The following is a 26,413-nucleotide window of genomic DNA, read 5'->3' as shown; positions in this document are numbered from 1 at the left end:
TGTATTATATAGTTTATTAGACCATTCACTTAATTATGGACATTTAGATTGTCCTTTTTCCTGTTATAAACTGTACTGTAATTAATATCCAGATCGTGCTTTTATTATTTTAGGATAGATTCCTAGAAATGGAATTCTTGAGTCAAATTGTATTTGATTTTCTTTTAAAATGAATATTGCATATCATTTCCTAAAAGCCTGCACCAATTTCGAATGCTCTTAAAATAATAAGAATGCTCATTTATTTCACTTATCTCTACTTGCTACAGAAACCCTGGAGGTGTAGTAGTTAAGAGCTATGGCTGCTAACCTAAAAGGTCAGCAGTTCAAATCTACCAGGCACTCCTTGGGAATACTGTGGGATAGCTCTACTCTGTCCTATAGGGTTGCTGTGAGTCAGAATTGCCTTGACAGCAGAGGGTTTGGGTTTCATCTACTTACTATGCATCTTTTTACCACTCTGATTGTTTGTTATAATGCCTCATTATTGTTAAAATTTGCATATATTTGACTATGTGTGATATTTAGCATTATTTTATATGTTTATTGGCCATTTTTATCTCTTCTGACAATTTCCAGTTCTTGTCCCTAACTCTATTAAACTCTGCATTACATGTCCGGAAATGTGTAAAATAGGCTCTTTATCTCTCATATCTCTAGTATATGTCTAAGAATTTGTCTTTCTAACATTGATCTTGACTATCTCTCAGTGTGCCTTTGAAACTCAAAATTTGTTTTTTTTTCTCCCCTTCACAGTACTTTTCTTCAGTTATTTCTTTGAAAATTGCTTCACCTCAATTTTTTTTTTTCACTCTTGATGGAACTCACAGAATACATGTACTAGATATCCTGAATCTATCCTCTATCTTTCTTATCTTCACTCGAGATTTTCCATTCTCAGTGTTTTAAGGTAGTTCTTCCATATTTTTCAAAATGAGCATTGAATTTTCATTAGTGTCCTATTCTTTTTCAATTTCTTTAACCCATTTTACTTTTTCCTTCATAGTACTGCATCCATTAAGATTTCCCATCACACATTTTTAATGACTCTTCTACTTCATCAACTGTGTCTGCCTTAGAGGAGCCATCTGCTCTGGTGATTGAGCTCTGTCTCCTTTGTTCAACTCCACTTAACTGTTCTTTGCTGATTCGTGTCAGAGGCTTCCCTCAGCACAGGTGCAGGACAGATAGTGGTACATTTGGCAATCAGTAAAAGATGAATCCGATTTTCTTCTCTGGGGTAGAGCTTATCTAATGAAGCATAGGAACGGATGGAGGGTGAGAGACCACTTGATTCCCAAGGTTCTACACATGTGAGCCTGGATGGGGGTCCTTTTCCAGCTGACTGAAGGCGTATTCATCTCAAGCAGGAAAGGCAGGCCTTTCTCATAGCCTCAGGCAGTGAACTGCAGCAGCACTACCTCTTGTGGTAAGATCATCCACACTGAACTATGGGGCTACCAAAGACAGTACCAAGATTGGCAGAGAGGATCTGCCAGAGAGGTGAGCCTTTCACCAGGCCAATGGCTCCCTACCATTACAGAAATATGAGGTTATACAAATTCAAAAGCAATTAGAACTGACAATTTAGAAAGTGGAAGCTAGCATAGGGACTTAACTTTTTTTCATCTCACACAGTGAAATGCTAATGGAACAATAAATAGAAGTTTTGGAGATATTAGTTAAAAGCATTGAGTTAATCACTAGTGGGGGAAAAAAAAAAACTAAAACTAACAGAACTCAGGGTGGTAGTCACTATCATAGTGCAGAGTCAATTGATACTACCAAAATCAGATAGATCAAGAAATATCAGTAGGAACATATTATTTTTAATATGATTCCTAAAAGAACAAATGAGAGATGTGTAAAAACTGGTTACCTCCGAGAAGTGGGAGGGTTACATGGGCTGGTAGACCCATTTGTTATTGTTTAATACCATTCTGAAGCAGTTGAATTTTTAACTATGTGCTAATCATGTTTTTAAATAATAATAATTCGATTATATAAGAATTGCAAATACAAATTATATTACTGATATTTTATTATAAAATTTTATACTTAGCTTTTATCATAATAAAGCTTAAATTGACTGACAACATTACACATTTTATATGTTGTCTGAATGAAAGGTTCAACTTTTAAGGAAACAACAAATAGACAAAAATTGAAAGTCACACTCATTGAATATCAACACTCATGATACACAGGTCATGAAAAAAATTTCCATCCAACATTTTATTTTCCCAAAAAGTAAGCAATACATACATAATGGATCAGCTATAAGAAGAAGAATAAAAGGAAAATAGTAACATTTTGTGGGGTTGATCCATATAGAGATTTACTTAAACTCTCAAAGATTCTGGAGCTAATGTTAAATATGAAGAAGTTGTCGACAGCTACTATACCCCGTAAGACTAATTGCTGCATGAGCAGAGGTCAATAAGAGAACGAAAGCTCAGGCATGTTCCAAGTGACTGTCTGGCACGTACAGCACCTCGGAGGCGGCAAAACCTTGAAAAATACCATTTCCAATGTCAGAGAAGAAAGTAAAAAATGAAGAATAGAGGTGACTCCCATCAGCATGGCGATGATATCCATGGTATCTAATCATTTATTGAGGGAAAAGTGGTATACCGAGAAGTAATAAAGACCAGAAATGAGTTAAAGGAGCCTCCTGCCAAAAAGTCATAAAAATGAAACAACTTAGTTTTATAAACACGTAAAGAAATCAATTGAATAAACACCAAAAGGAATCTGAGCAGTCGAGAACAGCTCCTTGAAACCCCCTACATTAAACAAATGTCATTACTTATAAAGCACATGCTATAAATAGGCAAGGAAAACGATCCTGAAAGGAAAACAAAAGTGGGATTGTGCATTGGTAGTGATACTAACATCCCCGTTATTACAGATGGTAATTATAGTCTCTGGTTACAGTGTTAAGGAGAGAAGAATCTGTGTTGGAATAGCCGTGTGTATGATGTACAAATTCTGAAGAGAAAGTTTTTAAATGCTGCTTTCTAAATAAATCTAACTTTGACAAGTCAATAAGCACTGATGGTAACTAAATATCAGAGTGTAAATAAATGGACAAGATGGGGCGTAATAAAATACCAGAATTTATAAATTATGAATACAAATACATATTACCATGTATATATTAACATTTTAAAAATTTCAAGCTCTTGCTACTGTAAATTCCCATAAAGAAAGAAGAGTCTTTATTAGAATTTGCCAAGTGAATATCGAAATAGAATCTTGGTGCTCAACTACGAAACCTCGTCAATCTTAATGAGAAATCTGAGGCTCTAAAGAATAAATCTGTTAAAAACCACATACTTAATTATTACTAGATCTAGGATGGGAGTCCCTGGGTGGTGCTGAACAACCAAGTGAAAGGTTGGAAATTAAAACCCATCCAGAGGTGTCTTGGAAGATCTGACAATCTGCTTCTGAAAGATTACAACCCTGAAAACTCTTTGGAGCAGTTCTGCTATATACATATGGGGTCTCCATGAGTAGACCTGACTTGACAACAATGAACAACAACCAAAACAGAGCTAGGATTATATAAATAGCACTGATTTGAAATCCAATCTAGGACAACGAAGTCTTAAAATCAGTTTTATGTATTAATTAACCAAGTTTATTTACCAAATGTATTTATCCGGGTTGTTTTGGTGAAAAGCAACAAAAATCCTAATCATTGGCTTAATCCAAAGAGAATATACTGGCATTTGTCACCAGAAATCTAGAGTCACTTAGCTACAGATAAGGCTGGATCTAGGATGAAAAACAGAAAAAATAGGCTCAGCTGCTTTCAGTCTCTTGACTCTGTTTTCTTCTGTAATGGCTTCACTATTGAGCTATTGCTATATGACAGCCTTCTGTATCTCTAGGCTAACCCCTTACCTGCTTCAATTCCAATGACTATTTCTGTTTATTTATTTCTTTATTATAATAAAGAATATTTGTATTAATATTAATAAAGAATATTTCTTTATTTCTAACAGTTGTAATTAAAGTCCTGAAATTGAGTCTCATTGGCCTGACATGTCATATGCCCACCTCTGGAGCTGAACAGAGATGGAGGGGTAGATTTAAACTGCCGGTACTAAAAGCAGGGAAAGTGCATTTTAAGGAAAGTCGGTGTACTATCCCAAGACAAAAGGAAGTGGATGACAGACAAGCAAAAGGAGGAGATGGCCACTATATACAATTGGGTTCATTTTTTTTTTCTTAAGATGACATCACATCTGGCATACTTACTATATCTTGTAGAAAGGACATTGGGAACGGAGTCAAGAAGATCTAATTTTATTGCCTTGAGTAAGTTGCCAAGCCTTTCTAAGTTACTCTTTTCATATATAAATAATTTAAAAAGTACATTCATCATGGCAATCCTATGAATGGTTTAATAAAGACAAAAGAGCTTGGTAAATAAAAGTTCATGTACCAAAAATGGAAACCCTGGTGGCATAGTAGTTAAGTGCTACAGCTCCTAACGAAAAGGTCAGCAGTTCGAATTCACCAGGCGCTCCTTGGAAACTCTGTGGGGCAGTTCTGCTCTGTCCTATAGGGTCGCTATGAGTCAGAATTGACTTGACGGCAGTGGGTTTGGTTTGTTTTTTTTTTTTTTTTGGTACCAAAAATAAATTCAGGACTGCTGTATCACACAACTTCAGGTGACATCATTCACAGAGTACAATAGAAGAAATCCAGCAATGCTTTCCTATAAAATGCTATCTATCAAACTCCTTAAAGTCTGTGAAGATTTAACATGATATCGGAAGTGTCCAGCACTGTGTCAGCCACATTAAAATCAGTCATGGTCAATTATATTTGAAAGTGTCCTTTCATAATGTTTCCAAAATATAGTATTACCCCTATATTTTAAGTCTGTTGACATTTTTAAATATGAAAATATTCAACAGCCGTTGGACTATTCCTGGTCATTTTACTGTATTCCTTTATAATACATGCCACTACATCCTATTCCCTTCTAGAAAGCCTTTCTTGTCTTTCGTGATACCCCGCTTTCCCAACTCTCTCCCTATTCCTCTGACTAGCTATTTTCTGTCTTTGTCATGTTCTCTTCCTCTTCTGCCCTTCATTGTTCTCCAATATTCTGCCCTCTGCTCTCTTCTCTTTTTTACTGTGAGCATCAATTACCGTTCATGGATTACGAAGTCCGTAATCACAGCCAACATTTCTCTTAAACTCTCATGCCCAATGGCCAATTGCACTTCTCCATCTTGATAACAAATGTACAATTCAAACAAAGTATGTCTAAAGCAGAAATCATGATCTTGTCCCCAAGTCTCCTTCTCCCTCATCATAAACCCAGGATTTATCACAGATTGCCTTTTCCTTACTCTTCACATCTAATCCAGAACCAAGCTCTCTTGCTTCTACCTTCTGCACTCTCATATCCACCCCATCCTTTTCATCTTCATTACTACCGTAGCTATATCTTTCATGATTTTTTTTTCCTAAATTATAGAGAATCACATAACTTGTATCCCTGTCTCCCTTTTTGCTACCCTCCAGTCTAGCCTACTTTTCTGAGACAGGAACGATCTAAACAAATAAAACAGACGACATTACTTCTTTGCTTAAAAACCTTCAAAGTTCCACACAGATTTGAGGGAGAGAGTCCAAGTTCTTTGGCAGAGTATTCGAGGCCCCCATTGACCTGACAGTTTTTCCTCTCTAGGATCATTTTTGCTAATGGCCTCCTTATTTGCTGTGCATTCTCTAGCACTATTCAACCACTTAAAGCTCTCAAAGAGTACCATGCTCTTCAGAGGAGCTCCTTCTGCCTAGAATGCCCCTCTCCTCCTTGCCCAGTGGCAAACACCTGCCCTTTTTAGATTCAAGTTAAGCCTTTCCTCCCCCTGCATGTACAATTGTGACCTTTTTTCTCCATTCTATCCTACTCAAATACCCACTATAGCACATAAAACAGTGTGTTGCTCTTATTATTTCATACACATTTGTTTTTCCAAGCACTTCATGAAGACAGGATTCTCCACGATATATCTCAACATAGTGGCACATAGTAAATGCTCAATAAATGTCTGTTAAATTAATGAGCAAACAATGAATAAAGTGATATAAAAAGTGATATATGAATGAACAAATCAGGAGTAAGTTTTGAATTACAGTTTACTGAAGTATTTCACTTGAGAGTAAATGTTTGATTCTGCATACATTGGCAGTGGTTAAAAACATAGGTTCTAGAGTCAGGTTGCTTGTATTCCCTGCTCTGTCTCTTATTTAGGTGACTTCTACCCATTGGCATCAAGTCAATTCCGATTAATAGGGACCCTATAGGACAGAGTAGAACTGCCCCGTAGGGTTTCCAAGAAGCACCTGGTAGATTCCAACTGCTGACCTTTTTGGTTAGCAGCCTTAGCCCACCACAGCTTTTAATCATTGTACCACCACGGCTCCTAGGTGACCTTGGACGAGTTAATTTGCTTCTCTGAAAAACTGGGATGTAGTAGTTCTTTCTTCACTGGGTTGCTACAAAGACTAACTGAGTGTTTGTGTTGTGAAGACTGTACTGGCTCGGCTGCTAACCACAGGGTCAGTGATTCCAGTCCACCAGCTGCTCCTTGGAAACCCTATGGGGCAGTTCTACTCTGTCTTACAGTGTCGCTATGAGTCGGAATTGACTCGCGGGGAAAGTGTTTTGTTTTGTTCTTTGTTTCTTTGTTTTTTGTTCGTTTGAGTATTGTGAATATTAAATGAGAACATAGTAATTGCTACATAAAGTTTTGTTAAAAATGCTTTTAGTGACAAAAGACTAGAGGCAAGGCTTTTGTCTTTATTGCAGAGAATTTATTTTCTTTGTTTCTGAAAAGATTGAAAACTCTGAACTTAAATTATTATGAACAGAATTTTTACAGCCCCTTGCACTGCCATTTCCAACATACATCCAAAAATATGCCCATCTATTGAAAATACCGAAGTTGTGTCTTTACTGGTGCATGTCGGACATGTGCTGGCTGCAGTCAGTTTTTGTCCGCAGCAGATTTTCTCTCTGTCTGTATGGGGATGCGTCACCAGATAGGGATTATGTGAGTCACCATTACTTTTGTTGAATTCTATCTGAAAGAAAAAAAAAAAAAACCCTCTAATGTGCGGAATCCACTGACACTGTTACTAGGTTGTGCTACTAATTTTCATTTTACTCCACCCAGCTGCCAACAGAGGTTTTATGATTTAACTAAATAAAGCCACAATAAGTAGAATAAAAATAAATTGAAATAAAATACGTTTGTGATACAAATACAAATATGAGGGATTCATAGATGGAAATGGAAGGGAAAACTTTATGGAGAAGATAAGACATGAATGGGATGTTAAAGGATGCCGGGCACTGGAAAATGCAAGAAGTCAGTATGGAAGGAATTCCAGGCAGGGGAAGCATTGTGAGCAGATGTTGAAGGGCGTGAGTGTTCCTGTATTTTGGAGATGGGGGACATCTGCCTTAAGCATTAGGTTTATATGGAGATGAATTTGGATAGACATTGGAAAAAAATGTGTTAGCCCATATTATGGACAACCTTAAATGTGAAACCGTGATATCTCATCTCTAACCAAAATATAATAGAAAGTTTCAAAGATTCTTAAGCAAGCAGTTCTGCCTGGAGGAGGTGGTGTGCAAAATTGCTTGTGTAAGCCAGAGCTTAAATTCAGACCAGGCTCCAGGGAAATAATCTCCTTCCACCAGCAATTTATTACAGCCAAAAATGTGACAATAGTGAAGTCATCTTCAGATCCTCTTAAGAGAGAAAGGACCAGCCAGAAAAAGCCGGAATAAAATCACCCACATCTAGGGACACGGACAAAGGAGTTTGAAACTGGAAGCTTAAATTCAGGGGTGGAGTCTGGAACAGGCAGAATTGGAAACATGGAGGCCGGAGCCCAGATCAGGCTATATTTTCATGTCAGTGTCTGCCCAGTAAGGATCTGCATGAATTCGATCCCCAAATGTGGAAATTGATCCAGTCCTCACATTCCCACTTCTCCATCCTCTTTGATATCCGCCTCCCCACCCCAACAGCACTCTCTCTCTCTCTCTCTCTCTCTCTCTCTCTGACCCTAGCCACCTACAGCTAGGTCAGAGCTCCCAAGTTAAAAGGACACCATCCTTCACACTGCCAAACAGACCCTAGATGCAAATTTGGGGAGTCCACATGACACCTCAACCTTCTGACCTGCTGGCCACCAGTTCAGGGCTGGTTTCCCACTACCCCTTTAGGATCCCAGCCACAAGCTCAGGAGTCTACACGACACCCTTACTTTCTGATGTGTGGGCTCCCACTGCCCCTTTGGGCTCAATAATTTGTTGAAACAGCTCACATAATTCACCAGGAACATACCATACTTCCAACTGCAGATTTATTATAGCCAAAAAGGACACAAATGAAAAGATGTATAGGGAGAGATCTGGGAGGGTTCCCAGTGTGAAGCATCTCAAAGGACACACCACCCTCCTGAGAGCAGATGTTCTGGCCAAACAAGAAACTCCTCAACTCTTCGCGTTCAAGGTTTTATTTGCCAGTCCTGCATGATAGGCCAAATCATGCCTGCTGAGGCTACTTGATATCAACCTCCCAAACCGTTGCCATCAAACTGATTTCAACTCATAGCAACCCTGTAGGACAAAGTAGACTGCCCCATAGGGTTTTCAGGGCTGTAATTTTCTCAGAAGCAGACTGCCACTTCTCTCTACTGTATAGTGGCTGGTGGGTTCAAACTGCCAACTTTTCTGTTAGCAGCTGAGCATTTAACCACTGTACCACCAGGGTTCCATATCAGCCTCCCAGGTGAGTCTTTTCTAGCCTGGGAAGCCCCAACTCACCAGTACAAATTCTCAGATGTGGCCTTGAAGTCCCAAACAAAGTAGCCTAATTCCCCCAAAGCCAAAGGCCACCTTACTTAGGGTAAAACTTGGTCCTTTACCCCACCATGTCATAGTAGAGAGTAGTCATTTGGGGCAGCTATCTAACCTGTTACAAAACACTGCAGGCCAGGTGACCCAGGAACTTCATAAACCCTAACAGGGAAAGAGTGGAAGCAGAGGGACCAATTAACAGACTATTGCTGTAGTCAAAACTAAGGATCATAAGGGCCAGAGGTGGGATGGTAGAGATGGGACTATAGGGACTGACACAAAGAATTAAGAGAAAAAGTTCTTTTTTAAAAAATTCAAAAGTTAAAAACCCTTTCCTTTGAAAAATTGCATATGTCAGGTAATTTCATTAAAATTTAAGTGCTAATTGATAGATTCCAAAGCTGGCTTCCAAACTAAATTCTTGTAACTTTAGAAAAGTCACTTCTCAGTGCCCTGGCTACTGCATTGTCATCTCAAATGCCATTTTTCTTATTATTTCATTACAGTATAACCTTCCAAGGACAAAAGTACATGTAAGCCATAAATCTTATTTTCCTAAGACCCAAAGAAGATCTACCTTGAAACTCTTCCTATTTTATACCACACAACAGACACAAAATGACCCCAATTTTTCTCTTATTACTCTGACTCACTGTGAATTTGCTGTTAAATGGCTTTTAATTGAGATCGAACATTAAGAACCCACAAGGAAATGAATTCTCAGTTCACAACAGAGTAATTGCCAAGCCCTGCAGCATTAGTAGGCATCAAGGTCAAAGTGAAATGTATAAGGCCAATGAAACTTGCTTGCAAAGGAGCTCTGGATTCAGACCCATCATTGCAATGTGTAGCACACTAACAGCTTTTCCATACATCTCTACTGCCATTTTCTCTTCATAGAACCATAAGGTTATTTTGATACAGTTTTACTTTTTTTTTTCCTTCAGTAAGCATTTATGAATATATGCAAGCTATCCTTTTTATTATGGCAATTTATCTAAAGTAGGAGCTTTCTTGGACCAAAAATCTGTGCCATCCTGACTAATGCCTGTGCCACCTTAAACACTAATCTCTTAAAAAAAAAAAAAATAGATGCTCTTTTTCCTGTTTTCTGATTTATTTTATGCTGATGTTTTAACATGCTTATTGGGTTATAAGGTACTTATGGTTATATGAGTCTTTAGCCTAGTACCAAAGTGTGAGCATAGTAAATGATACCCTACCTGCTTCTGGGCTTTCTGGTTCCCAGATTTTAAGTCTTAGCAAAGAATGAACATGTAAGATATCTTTATTTTAGATAATCCTCTGTGTTAGTATTTAGCTGGCTCAAGAGAGGCCAACTCTTCTGGTATGATTTCTTTCTTGTTTCCCTGTTGTTGTATGCCTACTGTGTGCCAGATACTATGCTGCACATTTTTCGTATGTAATTTTTATTAATTGTCACAAAAGTTACAGCACCTGTGATCTTTAATTATGTTAGGTGAATCTTCCACTTTCTGCCTACATCCTTATAATGAAATTCATATAGATTATACTACATCTTTATATGCATGACACTGTTGATTTAAGCGTAAGGCAAGAAAGCAGTCCAGTTTTTTTTTTGTTGTTGTTGTTGTTTTGTTTTTTTTTTAGTAAAGAATAATGCCAAACTTTTGACATAACTTTTTTTAACAACTGTGCCTCACTTGAACAATTGTGTCTCCCGATGACTGGATTTGGTAATTGTTGAGTTCTTTAAAGGATTGAAAGTGCTAATGAGATTCTCAGTCTGCTTCTTTATTTTGTACAAGGAATTCAGTATGCCAGACTAGGGCCAAGACAAGCAAGAGGAATTTAAAAAGAACAAATGTAATGCATTATGCCTTCAGATTATAATGTTTTAATGCAGGGTAACTAAAAAAGTATCAATAGCTTCGGCTGGCCACAAGTTCAATAGTAGTTAGCAATGTGACATCACTATTAGAAGAAAGCTAACAACGTGTTAGGTTCTGTCAATGTAAGAGGACTCTTTTTTAAGAAATAAAAGATTCCTTCTGTAGCCAACTCTAGGCAGTTCACATCTGGTGTACTGTGGTCAGTTCCAGATGATACACATTAAGGGTAATATTGACAAAGTGTAGATTGTCCAAAAGTAGGGTAACCAGGAGGATGAGAATTTTAAAATCAGTGACTGATAGATCAAGGTATGTTTAGTCTGCAGTCAATTTAGGTAGAAAATGGAAGGGAAAAGTATAGGTATCTTCAAATATCATTTGTATTGTCACATGCAGCTTCAGAGGGTGAAATTAAAACCCGTGGAAGAAGGTTGCATGAAGATAAATTTTGTATTAATTTTATATTAATTAGAAAAGCCCAGTAATGAAACAGATTGGCATGGCATATAGTCACATACATGCAAACAGACTTGATTTAGAATGTTCAGGATGTTCTGGCTCACTCCCATTCTAAGATCTCTTGCTTGAACAATAGCCATAATATTTTTCTTTCATTTTATCTACTAAGCTATCAGATAACGTGGACCAAGCTCTTTTTTACCCTCTTCCTATTTATTTAAGCAAATCAGAGGAAAGTATTTATTTAATTACTTTGAGCAAATTTGTAGGTTGTTGTTGGAGAAATCCAAATTTCTTTATCAAAAAGAGGAGTAGTATTAACAATGTATCCTAAGGGCTGAACTTACAGTTATTCAATCAACAAACAGACATTGAGCAGCTAATATGTTGCTAATCTAAATAATAAAAAATAATACTCAGTCTTTATTCCCAAGGAGCATATAAAGTCTAGTGAAAGTGAGAGAAAAGTAGAGCAACAAGTACAATAATATGTATAAGATGAATCAACATGTACAGGGTAACCACACTGGGTCTACCTAAAGAAGAATGAAAAACAAAAACAAAAAAAAGTTTCCTAAAGGAGGTCACACACACAGAGTCCTAAAGAATGATTAAGAGTTAGCTTGGTTAGAAAAGTGAGGAAAGGACATATCATAGCAGAAAAAGCATGTGGGAAGAAGCTACAAAGATATGAAAGAGGTTAATAGGTTTATGGAACTACAAAGATTTTATTACAGTGGGAACAAAGGGCATATGAAGTCAGTTTTGGAAGATGCGGAAGAGAAATGGACAAGTTGAAAAGAAAGTGATAAAGAAAAAAATTTGCAACATTAATTAAACAAAGGATTAATGTGCTAATTATATGATGATCTTACCAATCATGTTTTTAAAGGACTCCACAATATAAAAAAGGACATACATATGAATAGCCAATTTGCATAAAAATAAATATAATGATCAATAAAATAAGAAAATATTCAATTCCACTAGTAGTAATATGCAAAATAAAATCATTTTTTACCCATGTAACTAGCAAACATTGAAGAGAATCATAATATCAGTGTTGGTGGGAGCATGAAGAAATGAGAACATGTTTTTCATTCACTAAGAAATATAAATTGACAGACATTTGGTAGTACTTATATTTTAAAATGCACATGTTGTTCAACTCAGAAACTCCATGTCCATGTAAGTATCCTAGATATACGTGTGATAACTTAAACATCCATCGGGAAGGAAAAATTAAATAAATGATTGCATGTTTGTACTAGTGAATATTATGATGCAGTTAGAAAGAATGAGGTAGATTTATATCATGAAGGATGCCCAAAACATATATGTCCTAGGCTGAGTTCTCTAGAGAAACAAACCCAGTAAAAAGTATAAATATATAGAGAGAGATTTATATCAAGGAAATGGCTCATGCAATTGTAGAGGCTGGAACATCCCAAGTCTGTGGTTCAGAATAGAAGCTTCTCCTGATTCATATAGCTGTAGGGGCTGGCGAACCCAGTATCAGCAGGTCAGAGAGCAGGGCTCTTGTTCACAGACTTTGAAAATCAACTAATCCCAAAGCTGGCAGACTAGACTGCAAGGCTTCTGATTCATGTAGCCACAGGGGCCAGCAAACCCAAGATCAGCAGGTTGAATAGCAGGACTCTTGCTCACAGCTGTGAAGATCTGCAAATCCCAAGATCAGCAGATAAGCTGCTAGCTCAAGTCCCAAGAACCAGGAGTCAGACAAACAGGAGGCAGCTGCAGGACCCAGAGAAGGCAAAAGCCAGAACATCCACTTATATTTGGATGCAGGCCACACGCCCAGGGAAACTCCCTTTCAGCTGATGGGCTACTCACAGCAGATCCCACCATGGGGATGATTACATGTAAACACTGGGAATCATGGCCCAGCCAAGCTGACACACAATCTTAACCATCACAGTATAATAAAATTTAAACATAAAAAAACACATACAAAATATAGTATAATCTTATTGATTTTAAAAATGCCCAAAGCAAAAGTGTTAATTTTTATAATTTTTTTTTTTTTTTTTTTATGTATGTAAACATACTTGGCATAGAAAACAACTGGGAGAGTACCCGTCAAAATAGTGTCAGTAGAGGGCAGGAATTAAAGGAATGAACAAAGGAGAATTTTCAATATTCTAGATTGTTTTCACTACAATGTATAATAAAAGTAAACATTATTCTTAATTCTATGGGGAGCCTTTGAAAGATTTTAAGCAGTAAAATCACATAAAAGTATTTGAGTTTTAGGAAAATCTGCCGGTTGAATATAAGAGGGGGTTTTGAAGGGAAGTTAAACTGAACACAGGGAAGTCAATTAAAAAGCAATGTCAATAATCCAGAGTAAAAAAATAATGGCAGACTTAAAGAAGACAGTACAATTTGTGCAATTGCAGGGAAGATGGTGAGCAGGAGGTGACTAGGAAAGATGCTTATTACATAGAACCTGACTCTTGGGATTGGAAGGTAGTTGTAAAGGAGGTGTATCAAATAACCCTCAAGTTTGTAACTTAGCAATTGACTGGTTAAGTCTGTTCACTGAGATACGTAATACAAAATGTGTATGTGTGAGGAGGGTGAATTATAAGAAATGTCGTTCCTAGACATTTGAGGAAGTTGGCATTTGCAATAGGATGGCTATCTCAAAAGATTTTCTGTCAAATATTTTTTCCTAATTAAAAAGTGCACATTCTTTATAAAAAAGAATCCATGGTAAATGAGTTTTATCTAAATATACTAGACCTGTATTCATTTCCTAGAGCTGCCATAACAAAATATCACATAGTAGATGGCTTTTAAAGAACAGAAATTTATTTCGTCACAGTTTTGGAGGCTAGAAATCAGGGTATTGGCACTGTTGATTCCTTCTGAGGGCTTTGAGAGAGGAATCCTCCATGCTTCTCTCCGAGTTCTGGTGGCTGTCAACAATCCTTGTTCCTTTGCTGCTTATAGATGCATTTTCTTCCATCATCACATGACATTTTCCCTCTGTGCTACTTGGAAACTCTATGGGGCAGTTCTACTCTGTCCTATAGGGTCTCTATGAGTTGGAATGGACTCAACTGCAGTGGGGTTTTTTTTTTTTTTTTTTCACTCCTATATGTTGTTGTTAACTGAAAACATCTACAAAGAAGCCCCCATTTCGCCAAACAAGGTCACATTTACAGACAAGAGGTTAGGACTTCAACACATCTTTTGACAGGGTGCACAACCCAATCCATAATATATATAAAACTTCAAAAAACTAGATGCCATGAAAAGTTCTTCAGGTGATTTTTCCCTTGAGTAATCCAGGGAGCAGCTACATCTACCTGTGTTAAGTATATCATCATTGTGGAAGAAAGGTATCAGTCTCATCCTCAAAAGAGTTGTTCCCCTCTCCACCATCCCTCCACCGCACTCACTAGGCAGCCTAACCAGGTATCATTCAGGTGGAAGCCCAAACTTTGGAAAATGTCTTCTGTCAGAATGGTCTAGTTATAAACTAACACATAAAGCTTGTCAAACTTAAAGCAAGCAAATTTTTTGCCCTCAACTTGATTTCAAAGTTGTAGAATTTAGTGGAAGATTGATTCAACTCAAGCATACTACGTATTTTTTTAAGACCAAAGTGTACCACCTTTATTTCATCTATACATTTTGTCTTACTGTTGAATGATGAACATAAAAACTCATCCAAGGATAAAAGTGAGACATTCAAATTAGATGAGAAATCACTCATGATATTTTGCATTTATTAATCATAATTCATCCTTGTTAAAAGTGAAAAGTTTATATTTAAATAATGGTAGAAAATATAAGCTAATAAAGATTCATTCAGTTATTCACCAGTTTTTCGTTGTTGGAATACAATAAACAAAATCAGGTGATACTGGCTCTCATGGAAATTACAGTCTAATGATGATGTGATAGCAGAAGAACAGGCTAATATGTGAGCACATTTCAAGGGCACCCAAGTTGGTAGAAAGGATGGCAAGAGTGAGGGGACTAGTGTATGCAATTTTTTTCTTTTTTATCTTTGTTGTTGATGTTAGCTGCCATCAAGTTAGTTCCAACTCATGGCGACATTATGTATAACGGAAGGAAATGTTGCCTGGTCATATGCCGTCTTCATGATTGTAGGTATTTTTGAGTCCATTGTTGTGGATATTGTGTCAATCTGTCTCATTAAGGACTTCCTTCATTTTCATTTACCCATCCACTTTACGAACCATGGTACCTTTCTTTACTGATTGGTCTTTCCTGATGATGTGTCCAAAGTAAGCAAGTCCAAGTCTCATCTTCCTTACTTCTAAGGAGCATTCAGATTGTATTTCTTTTAAGACTGATTTGTTTGTTCTTTTGGACCTTTAAAATTTAAATTTCAAACATAGAATCAGTCAAAGAAACTTTGGGCAAGACAACATAGAGAGAGAGAGCAAAAGAAACACATAGACCCAGAGATGTTTCCTACGGTAAAAGTTTATTCACAATTGATGAATTTTTTTTTCTTTTTTAATGTGGAAGGAACATAAACGATTGATTTGTGAGACTTCTTGTCCCCTTTTTCTCTTTAATTTGTTGAACATCTAAGCATCAGGCACTGTGCTAAGATTTGGATACACGTTAATGAAAAAAACAAACATTTTTCCTGCATCAATAGAATTGACAAAAAATTGGTCCTAACTTGTATGTTTTTTTCTGTTCTGTCTAGAAACACATAGCACTGCCCATTAGACAGTGGTTCTTAGCTGAGGTGTCACAGCACTTCATGACATAACCAGTTATGAATCATATCCAGCTATTCATTTCCAATAAAAAAGCAAAAAATTCCAATTTTTTCCTTTAAAAAAGTAAACATTTATTTCTTAAAGATGACTCTTAATCTTGTTTTTTCTGTATGTTTTCTTTAGTGGAGGAGAAAGAGGTAGAGTAAATTTAAGGCTTTGGAAATATGTTACATTGTGACTGTGTTTCTCATGAATTGTGTGATGCAATGACAGATTGAGAACAATCCAAGCAGATGGTTGGTGTCTGGGTTGGTGGATAAACTCTGAAGTAATTTGCATAGAGGCAGAAGAGTAGTCTGGAACAGCCAAAATGATAACCATAAAGGTATTTCAAATACAAAATATGATAAAATATGTAATAATGAATATTGATGCATTTAATTTACAGATAAGGTATGTAAAGAGAGAGTCAAATCAAGCTGCGAGGCTTAGATTCTGTTGTGAATGACAGAAAACACCAAATAACAGTGAGTTTAAAAATTTTAAGATCATTTCTCTTACACATAAGCAGCATCCAAAGATAAGCAATCTACGGTTGGTAGAATGGCTCCATGATCTTCAGAGACCCCAGACTCTTCTACACAGTGAACAGCTGCTTTCAACACACTTCTCAGAATGATTACTTGGGCCTCATTCTTCAAGAAGGAGGAAAGCTTCCCTGGGTCTGTACCACCATCACTGGCTGGCTCCTTCAGCAACATTTGTCCCTTGTTGTTATTTGTTTACCTTTGTTTTTGTTTTTTGTTGTTTCTTCTCTCTCTCTCTCCCTTCCTTCCTTTCCTTTCTTCCACCCATCTAGCCCTGTGCATCATCCCACCCCCCTTCTTGACAGGCCATGATGAACCACTAGAGAACCATTGGCACACAGCCTCCCCAGGTCTGCACCAGCCCCATAGGCCAGCTTCCTCATATTTTCTATATCTTTCCACTGCTCCTTTTTCCTTTTCCCTTCCACCTAGGCCCTGCACTGCCTCCACCCCTTTCTGAGGGGCCAGGCTGCACTACCCAGCAAGGTAGACACCAGCTCGCTGCCACCCCAATTCTACCTCACCCCCAATAGCCAGCTCCCTCAGCATTGCATTTATTTTGTTGTTGTTGTTTTTGTTTGTTTCCTCTCTCTTTTTCCCTCCTTTCTTTTTCTTTCACCTGCCCACGCCCCTTCTAGACAGGCCAACCCACATTACTCAGCTAGAGAGACACTTACACATGGCCTCCCAGGGTCTGCCTCACCCCTACCTGCTGAATCCAGCTGCACCGCCATTTTATTTACTTATTTGCATCTTTTTTTCCCTTTATTTGCTTCTCTTTTTCTCTGTCTTCTTTCTCTCACCCACTTAGCTTCACACATGATATCCTCTCGCTTCCCTCCTGCCTATCTGCACAACATACTGAGTGCTACACTCCCAAGTGGAACCATAACAGACCACCAAGCGCCACCCTGCTGGCCCCAGTTTGTGCTGCAAATGACCCATCCCTGCCCCTCCCTCCCTGCTGGACCCACCCTGCTGCACCAAGCTGAGTGACTGGCCCTGCCCACTTGGACAAGGTGGTGAGAAGTATTGTGCCCTCAGATGAGCAAGCAACAAAAATATGCCCAGCTGGCCTGCCCAGACATATCGAAATAAAGCCAAAAGGGAGGACAAAATAAACAAATCTATAATCAATAAATGAAGAAAATAATTCCCAAATATCCTGAAGACAGCAGACAGTATCAAAACATATTAAAAAACAGATAGGATGGCTCCAGCAAGTGACCAAAATAAAATGCCAGATGACTTCCTAGTAGAAGAAAAGGCCCTGGAACTACCCGATAGGGAATTCAAAAGTCTAATATTCAGTGCTCTCCAACAGATTAGGAAAGAGATGAAGGGAAACACAGATTAAAAAATAGACAAAATCATAGAAAATACAGACAAATCAGGGAATTGGACACAGACATAGCAATGAAAGAATTCAGGAAAATAACACAGGAACAATATGTCAAAGTAAATAAAGAACTAGAAATCATACAAAAACAGCAATTAGAAATCCAAAAGATAAACAAAATTTCAGAAATGGACAGTGCAATAGAAGATTTTAGGACCAAATTCAAGACAGTGGAAGACAGAGCCAGCAAAGTTGAAGACAAATGCTTGGATACCATTTTCTGAGGAAAAATCAGAGAAGAGAATGAAGAAAAAAAAAAAAACAGAATAAGTGGGATATGATCAAGAGCAAAAATATGTTTGTGATTAGAGTTTCAGAACAGAAGGAGAAAACGGAAAACACAAAGAGGATCACCGAAGATTTGTGGACAGAAAATCCCTAGTATAGTGAAAGATAAAAAGCTGACCATCCAAGAAGCTTAATCATTCCCATGTAGGATAGACCTCAAAAGAAAGTCACCAAGACATTATAATCAAACTCACCAAAGCCAAAGGCAAAGAAAGAATCCTAAGGCAGCGTGAGAAAATCGAAGTCACATACAAAGGGGAACTAATAACATTAAGCTCTGATTACTCAGCAGAAACCATGCAGGAAGGAAAGCAATGAGACGACATACAAAAAACCTTGAGGGAAAAAAAATGCCAACCAATAATAATATAGCCTGCAAAACTCTTGCTCAAATATGATGGCAAGTTTAGGACATTTCCAGATAAAGAGAAAGTAAGGGTATATGTAGAAACCAAACCAAACTTATAAGAATTATTAAAGGGAGTTCTTTGGTCAGAGAACAAATGACAGCAGACAACAACCTGAATCTAGAACACAGGACACCGTCAGCCAAATACCAACCTAGGTAATGAACTTTCAAGGATAAAACAAAACTAAAAGATTTACAACAAGAAGCTCAAGACATCAATCTGTAAATGACAACAACATCAGAACAATAAAAGAGGGAATAAACAGTGTCTGTATAGAAATTTCAAATGGAGAGGAAGTCAAGGCAATATCAAGTAATAAGAGAATGGTTTAAACTTAGGAAGATAGAGGTAAAACTCAAGGTTACTACAAAGAAAGTTAACAAACCTGCTCATCAAAGTAAAGAAGAAAAATATAAAGTCTCAGTAAACCAACATCTACAAAAACAAAAGCAAAGAAAAAAAATTCACAAAAAAAAAAAAAAAAGGAATTCGGCACAGGAGAGTAAGAGGAACAAAGAAAAATTCAGCACCATCAAAAAAAGTACTAGAAAATGACTGCAATAAACTCACACCTATGATAATCACACTGAATGTAAATGGCTTACATGAACCCATAAACAGACAGAGAATAACAGAAAGGATAAAAAAAAAATGGACTCATCAACATGCTGTCTTCAAGAGACACACCTTGAAATAGAGACATAATTATTTTAAAAATCAAAGTATGGGAGGCAGGACCAAGATGGCTGACTAGGTAGAAGCTTCCGCTTATCCCTCTTGCAACAAAGACTCGAAAAAACAAGTGAATCGATTACACACAGGACAATCTACGAACCCTGACCATCAAACACAGAATTAAGGAGTTGACCTGAGTGACAGGGGAGCAAAAAGCCACACACTGAAGCAGTGACCACTTCTGGAGCCAGTGCGCCACACCACAGCCTTGAGCCCTTGCGGTTCCCTGGTGCCAGAGTGGTGGGGCTGATTGTGCCTTACTGAGACGGGAGCAAGCACAGACGCAGGACTAGCCTTCCAGACCAACCTCGGAGGGGACACAGCCAGCACACTCAGGCTGCACACCGACGCGGCTGACAGGCAAACAAAAAAACACGGGGAAGCGGCGACTGGTTTTGGAGCCTGGAGTGCAGCATCCCAAACAGGAAGCCTTGGTGCTGGGCTTTGGACTAAGCGTGGAGGAGCTGACTGCGGCTTCCTGAGACGGCGCAAGCATGCAGCTCAGCCCTAAACCTCTGGAGCAGTCTCTGCAGGGAACCAGCCAGTGCACACAAGCTACATACCCCTCTGGAATCTCAGAAAAAACAGTTCTCACCAAACAAGAAAAATAACTTTGTCTATCTTGCCCTGCTACTCTCTACTATCTGATCCCTCCCCTCCCTGCCCCAGCCGGCTTCATTAACATTGGAATTCCCTGGGCCAGAGAGTGAAGTGCACTGCCAGGTTTTTTTTTGTTTTTTTTTTTTTTCCTTCTTTCTTTTCTAACCCATTCTCCTGGCCTGAGTAAAACAGCATTTAACAATCAAAGGAAAAATCCTTCCCTGACTTCCCTAAACTGGAATAACAATACAGAACCAGCTCCATCCAGGCATAAGAGACCCACAGTCTTTGGCTTTCATCCCTACAGGTAACCAGGTGGCTATTATAATGCAAAGGCAACTCTGATAGAGACCTGACTGTAAGTGTTTTAGCTGAGCAGTGGAAAGGCAAGTTTTGGAGATACCTCTCTACCTATTAAACAGAGCCCTCACTGATCCACACCAGGGAACTGAGGGCTGAGGTTCCACTCACACCACCTAGCCACCTGCTAAAGAGGACTGAGGATAGTGACGCTTACCAATCTACAGAGGTACAAGCATTGGGTGCCTAAGGTACAGCTGCAGAGTCCACCCACCAGAGCGCTGTAGAGAATAGAGCCACTCCTACCTCACTGACACTTGGGGGAAGGCTGTCAGCATCCTGCCCTCCTCAGAGTGTAACCCCTGCCTCTACTAGAAACTGGCGCATACAACCATCACCACTACTCCTCTAAGTTAATATGTGAGAGCCTATACCACACACTAGGTGACCTGAGGACTAGAACACCTGAGCTGATTCTATTCAAGAATAATGAGTGGACTCATAAGCTTATATACCTGGTAACAGCTCAGACCAGCTGGTAACAGGACATAAGTGATTCAAAAGCTACAGCAATCAAGATAGCGTAATCTAGTAGCCCATCTGGGTGTATTGTAACAAAACAAAACAAGAAGATAAGACTCAGTGAGCAAATATAAAAGAAAACATTACAATATCTTATACATGGCTCAGAGACAGCAGTCAATATCAAATCACTTAAAGAAGCAGACCATGATTGCTTCTACAAACCCCCATATCAAAGAATCAAAATCATTCCCAGATGTAGATACATTCCTGGAATTGCCAGATGTAGAGTATAAAAAACTAATGTATAGAATGTTTCAAGACATCAAGGATGACCTCAGAAATGAAATAAGGCAATCTACAGAAAAAGCCAAGGAATACACCGATAAACCAGTTGAAGAAATCAAAAAGATTATTCAAGAACATAGTGAAAAATTTAATAAGCTGAAAGAATTCATAGAGAGACAGAATTCAGAAATCCAAAAGATTAACAATAAAATTACAGAATTAGACAACTCAATAGGAAGTCAGAAGAGCAGAATCGAGAAATTGGAATGCAGAGTGGGGGAGTTGGAGGATAAGGCAATTGACATCAATACAGTTGAAGAAAAATCAGATAAAAGAATTAAAAAAAAATGAAGAAACCCTAAGAATCATGTGGGACTCTAGCAAGAAGAATAACTTGCATGTGATTGGAGTTCCAGAACAGGGAAGGATAACAGAAAATACAGAGAGAATAGTTGAAGATCTGTTGGCAGAAAACTTCCCTGGCATCATGAAAGATATATATCCAAGATGCTCATCGAACCCCATACAAGATAGATCCCAAAAGAAAATCACCAAGACATATTATCATCAAACTTGCCAAAACCAAAGATAAAGAGAAAATTTTAAAAGTAGCCAGGAATAAATGAAAAGTCACCTAAAAAGCAGAATCAATAAAAATAAGTTCAGGCTACTCAGCAGAAACCATGCTGGCAAGAAGGCAATGGGATAATATACATAGAGCACTGAAGGAGAAAAACTGTCAGCCAAGAATTATATATCCAGCAAAACTCTCTCAAATATGAAGGTGAAATTAAGACATTTACAGATAAACACAAGCTTAGAGAATTTACAAAAACCAAACCAAAACTGCAAGAATTACTAAAGGAAATTCTTTGGTCAGAAAATCAATAATATCAGATACCAACACAACACAAGGTCACAGAACCAAACATCCTGATATCAACTGCGATAGGGAAATCACAAACACAAAATAAGATTAATTTTTTAAAAAATTGCTCAAAACAGGGAATCATTGATGTCATTATGTAAAAGATCCCAATAGTCAAAAAAAAAGGGACTAAATTCAGGAGGCATAGATCTTACATATGGAGAGGAAACCAAGGTGATATAGGGTGATATAAGTTATGTTTTTACTTAGTCAAATAGGGGTAAATATTAAGGTAACAACAAAGAGGTTTAACAATTCCATACTTCAAAATAAAAACCAAGATAAACATAACAACTCAGCAAAAACAAATTCAACTACTATGAAAAGGAGGAACACAAATTCTACAAAGAAAAACTCAGCCAAAAAAGTGGAAAAATGAAATTGTCAACAACACACAAAAAAAAGGCATCAAAATGACAGCACTAAACTCATACTTATCTATAATTATGCTGAATGTAAATGGACTAAATGCACCAATAAAGAAACAGAGTTGCAAACTGGATAAAAAAAAACACGATCTGTCTATGTGCTGCCTACAAGAGACACACCTTAGACTTAGAGACACAAATAAACTAAAACTCAAAGGATGGAAAAAAATATATCAAGCAAACAACAGTCAAAAAAGAACAGGAGTGGCAATATTAATTTCTGACAAAATAGACTTAAAAGTTAAACCCAGCACAAACGATAAAGAAGGATGCTACATAATGAATAAAGAGACATTGACCAAGAAGATGTAACCATATTAAATATTTATGCACCCAACGATAGGGCTGCAAGATTCATAAAACAAACTTTAACAGAATTGGAAAGTGAGGTAGACACCTCCACAATTATAGTAGGAGACTTCAACACGCCACTTTTGGTGAAGGAAAGGACATCCAGTAAGAAGCTCAATAGAGACACGGAAGATCTAATTGCTACAATCAACCAACTTGACCTCATAGACTTATACAGAACACTCCACCCAACATCTGCAAAATATGCTTTCTTTTCTAGTGCACATGGAACATTCTCTAGAATAGATCACATATTAGGTCATAAAACAAACCTTTGCAGAATCCAAAATATCGAAATATTACAAAGCATATTCTCAGACCATAAGGCCATAAAAGTAGAAATCAACAATTGAAAAACCAGGGAAAAGAAACCTAATACTTGGAAACGGAACAATACCCTGCTCAAAAAAGCCTAGGTTATAGAAGACATTAAGGAGGGAATAAAGAAATTCATAGAATTCAACGAGACTGAAAAAATTCCTATCAAAAGCTTTGGGACACAGCGAAAGCAGTGCTCAGAGGTCAATTTATATCCATAAATGCACACACACATAAAGAAGAAACAGCCCAAACCAAAGAACTGTCCCTACAACTTGAACAAATAAAAAGAGAGCAACAAAAGAAACTGTCAGGCACCAGAAGAAAGCAAATAATAAAAATTAGAGCAGAATTAAATAAATTAGAGAACGGAAAAACAATTGAAAGAGTTAAAAAGGCCAAAAGCTGGTTCTTTGAAAAAATTAACAAAATTGATAAACCATTGGCCAGACGAACTAAAGAAATAGAGGAAAAGAAAAAAATAACCTGAATAAGAAATGAGATGGGCCATATCACAACAGATCCAACTGAAATTAAAAGAATCATATCAGATTACTATGAAAAATTGTACTCTAACAAATTTGCAAACTTAGAAGAAATGGATGAATTCCTAGAAACACACTACCTACCTAAACTAACACAAACAGAAGTAGAACAACAAAATACACCCATAACAAAAAAAGAGATTGAAATGGTAATCAAAATACTCCCAACAACAACAAAAAAAAAGCTCTGGCCCTGATAGCTTCACTGGAGAGCTCTACAAAACTTTCACAGCAGAGTTAATACCACTACTACTGAAGGAATTTCAAAGCATAGAAAAGGACGCAATACTACCTAACTCATTCTATGATGCCAGTATAACCCTGATACCAAAACCAGTAAAGGACACCACAAAAAAGAAAATTACAGATCTATATCCCTCATGAACATAGATGCAAAAATCCTCAACAAAATTCTAGCCAATAGAATCCAACAACATATCAAAAAAATAATCCACCATGACCAAGTGGGTTTTATACCAGGTAATTTTTTATGCAAGGAAGGTTCAACATTAGAAACACAATTAATGTAATCCACCACATAAATAAAACAAAGACAAGAACCACATGATTTTATCAATTGATGCAGAAGAGGCATTTGACAAAGTCCAACACCCATTCATGATAAAAACTCTCAGCAAAATATGAATAGAAGGAAAATGCCTCAACATAATAAAGAGCATCTATACAAAGCCAATAGCCAACATCATCCTAAATGGAGAGAGCCTGAAAGCATTTCCCTTGAGAACAGGAACTTGACAAGGATGCCCTTTATCACCACTCTTATTCAACATTGTGTTGGAGGTCCTAGCCAGAGCGATAAGGCTAGACAAAGAAATAAAGGGCATCCAGACTGCCAAAGAAGAAGTAAAATTATCTCCATTTGCAGATGACATGATCTTATACACAGAAAACCCTAAGGAATCCTCCAGAAAACTGGTGAAACTAATAGAAGATTTCAGCAGAGTATCAGGCTACAAGATAAACATACAAAAATCATTTGGATTCCTCTACATCAACAAAAAGAACATTGAAGAGGAAATCACCAAATCAATACCATTCACAGTAGCCCCCAAGAAGATAAGATACCTAGGAATACATCTTACCAGAGATGTAAAAGACTTACACAAAGAAAACTACAAGATACTACTGCAAGAAACCAATAGGGACCTACATAAGTGGAAAAACATACCTTGCTCATGGATAGGAAGACTTAACGTTGTAAAAATGTCTATTCTACCAAAAGCCATCTATATATACAATGCACTTCCGATCCAAAATCCAACGACATTTCTTAATGAGATGGAGAAACAAATCACCAACTTCATATGGAAGGGAAAGAAGCCCTGGATAAGTAAAGCATTACTAAAAAAGAAGAAAGTGGGAGGCCTCACTCTACCTGATTTTAGAAGCTATTATACCACCACAGTAGTCAAAACAGCCTGGTACTGGTACAACAACAGACACATAGACCAATGGAACAGAATTGAGAATCCAGATATAAATAATCCACATATGAGCAGCTGCTCTTTGGCAAAGGCCCACTGCCAGTTAATTGGGGAAATGATAGTTTTTTAAACAAATGGTGCTGGCATAACTGGATATCTATCTGCAAAAAAATGAAACAGGACCCATACCTCACACCATGCACAAAAACTAACTACAAATGGATCAAAGACCTGAACATAAAATCTGAAACGATAAAGATCATGGAAGAAAAAATAGGGACAACGTTAGGAGCCCTTATACATGGCATAAACAGAATACAAAATATTACTAAAAATGCAGAAGAGAAACCAGATAACTGGGAGCTCCTAAAAATCCAACACCCATGCTCATCTAAAGACTTCATTCACCAAAAGAGTAAAAAGACTACCTACAGATTGGGAAAAAATTTTCAGCTATGACATTTCCGACCAGAACCTGATCTCTGAAATCTACATGACTCTGCTAAAACTCAACCACAAAGACACATAACTCAATTAAAAAATGGGCAAAAGATATGAACAGGCACTTCACTGAAGAAGACATTCAGACGGCTAACAGATACATGAAGAAATGCTCTCAACCATTAGCCGTTAGAGAAATGCAAATCAAAACAACAGTGAGAATCCATCTCACTCCAACAAGGCTGGCACTAATCCAAAAAACACAATAAATGTTGGAGAGGCTGTGGAGAGATTGGAACACTTATACTCTGCTGGTGGGAATGTAAAATGGTACAACCACTTTGGAAATCTATTTGGCGCTTCCTTAAAAAGCTAGCAATAGAACTACCATACAACCCAGCAACCCCACTCCTTGGAATATGCCCTAGAGAAATAAGAGCCTTTACATGAACAGATATATGCACACCCATGTTTATTGCAGCACTGTTTACAATAGCAAAAATATGGAAGCAATCAAGGTGCCCATCAACAGATGAATGGGTAAATAAATTATGGTATATTCACACAATGGAATACTACACATCGATAAAGAACAGTGACGAATCTGTGAAACATTTCATAACATGGAGAAACCTGGAAGGCATTATGCTGAGTGAAATTAGTTAGTTGCAAAAGGACAAATATTGTATAAGACCACTATTATAAGATCTTGAGAAATAGTTTAAACTGAGAAGAACACACTCTTTTGTGGTTACGAGAGGGAGAGGGATATTTACTAAATAGATAGTAGACAAGAACTACTTTGGGTGCAGGGAAGGACAGCACTCAACACAGTGGAGGTCAGCACCACTGGA

At 37.6% G+C, this 26,413-nt stretch overlaps 1 protein-coding gene across 1 annotated transcript in view; it reads left to right on the top strand.

Annotated features, from left to right (window-relative positions):
* Positions 1-26,413, top strand: part of EPHA6 (EPH receptor A6) — a 1,103,076-nt gene that overhangs the window by 884,198 nt on the left and 192,465 nt on the right.

Source organism: Loxodonta africana, chromosome 20 (genome assembly GCF_030014295.1).
Source record: "Loxodonta africana isolate mLoxAfr1 chromosome 20, mLoxAfr1.hap2, whole genome shotgun sequence".
In the NCBI taxonomy this organism is placed as follows: domain Eukaryota; kingdom Metazoa; phylum Chordata; class Mammalia; order Proboscidea; family Elephantidae; genus Loxodonta; species Loxodonta africana.
This window is presented reverse-complemented; position numbering and strand designations above follow the sequence as displayed.